We start from the raw sequence: 2,014 nt of genomic DNA on the forward strand, positions 1-2,014 counted from the left end.
GAATATGTACATTCCCTGAGTAAATATTCTGGTAACAAACTATACATTTCTCACTAGAAATGTAATCAAAACTCATTTTAATGCAAAAACAAACTCAAGTTATTAATCTTTCCACAAAAAATGAGCGAATGTCGGCCATCTATATATATTTTTTTCTTCTCCCAGCTGGAATCTTGAAAGTCACGTGACTAGGATGTAAAACAATAGAAAGCGTATAGGTAGAAGACACGTAACAGTACCACAAAAAAATGGCCATTAATGTACCTCCACTACGTTTTGCAGTGTGGACCAACGTAGTGGGGGTACATTTTCCCATGAGATTGGGTTGGCAGAACTGCTAGCGTTGCAAGGCAAGGGCTCAAACATGTACGTCTGTAAGCCTTCTACACCAAACCAAGCTTCTGCCACCCTGGTGTCCTCTTCCACAACATCTTCATCCCCGCTTTCCTCCTCTAAATAAAAAATGTATGACGGAGGAGACTCATCCACGATCTCCGACACAAAACTCTCCTCTTCTTGCATGTTTCCGCTGTCCATAGCCTTCCTTGACAGTGTTGTTTCTAAGTCACCAATTTAGTGCTACTTGGTCCCAATGGAATTTCCCATTGGGAACCTATTGGTACTAAGTTGCAAATTGGCTAGCAAGATGCTCGCGACAACCTGGCCACAATCAAAAAGCTTGCGATCTCCCGCCACAACAACCCCACCCTCTTGATAAACGACCAATCACATTCACTTTATTCACTCGTGTAAAGTCGGGCACCACTCGGGAGAATTCAGAAATACAACGGTTGGAACAGCCCTTTTCCTACAACTTTAAACACCTAAACAAAGGCTTCCAACTAGCAGTATTGAGCTAGCAATCTCTCATTTGCTCCTGAAAAAACTTTTCTAAAACAGTTTGTCGATCCAGCTTCTGCTTAATTGGTCAAAAACTAAAAACCCCAAAATGCTGAAAAGTGAGGCACAGCCTGAAAAGTATGGGATGGACTTATTTAAAGATATTTTGGGATTCAGAGGTTTTACAGTTTTCTAGGAATTTATTTCAGATTAGTTTAGCATAATAACTAAAAGCTGATTGTCCATGTTCAGTTCTGGTTCTGGGTATGCAGGGTAGAATTGAACCAGAGGACCTGATTTGTTAATACTGTACATTCACAACAAGCCTGTAATGTATTTTGGAACTAAGCTATTCAATGATTTATAAACTAACAGAAGTATTTTAAAGTCTCTTCTCTGAGAACTGGAAGCCAGTATAATGACTTTTTGACTGGGAGGATGTTCTCCACTTTCTTAGGGCCCTGTCACACCTTGCCGATTTAGAGAGCATATGCCAGACGTCCTAGAATCTCCTAAAACGCTGGCATTCGCTGAACTTTCTCTGTATTTTTTTCAATTTTGGGCATATACGTATCATATTAATAACAAGTCCAGAACATGTGTCCAACGACAGCCAAACTTATGAATAACGAATGCCAGTGTTATGCCCATGAAATTATGCTTGTAGATCATTTCATGAGCATTACTGTACCAAACATCAGTTAAAGCTGCTCCCCTCAGGCACATCAGGGTGGAATGCTGCTCCCCGGTCATCTGTCAATCCATTTTTTTTGGCCATAGCATCTTAAAGGGATAGTTCGGTATTTTTGACATGAATCTGTATGGCATCCCCATCACCAGTGTCATGCAATCACACTGACTTACCCCTGGCAGCATCCTGTGAGCAGAGTTCTCGTCCAGTTTTGGTCAAGCCGAAAGTAGTCCGGCAGGTTTGCTAGACCCAGCGAAATAAAACGTTTCTCTTCCCAAAACATTATGTGTTCAAAAGAGTGATATTTTTGCATCCCAAAAACGTTGTAGTGGAAAAAGTCACACGTCGTTATCACTTGGTCCTATTTTCTCTCTGTTCGTATCAGTGCGCGCCGTCATTCAGACAGCTAGGGCCTACTAACCTGACAACAGCCAGATGCATGTCTCCCTCCGCCCAGCTAGGAGCTAGGCGGAGGGAGACATG

This window comes from Cyprinodon tularosa, unplaced genomic scaffold (assembly GCF_016077235.1).
Source record: "Cyprinodon tularosa strain WSP-4 unplaced genomic scaffold, ASM1607723v1 ctg614, whole genome shotgun sequence".
Taxonomy (NCBI): domain Eukaryota; kingdom Metazoa; phylum Chordata; class Actinopteri; order Cyprinodontiformes; family Cyprinodontidae; genus Cyprinodon; species Cyprinodon tularosa.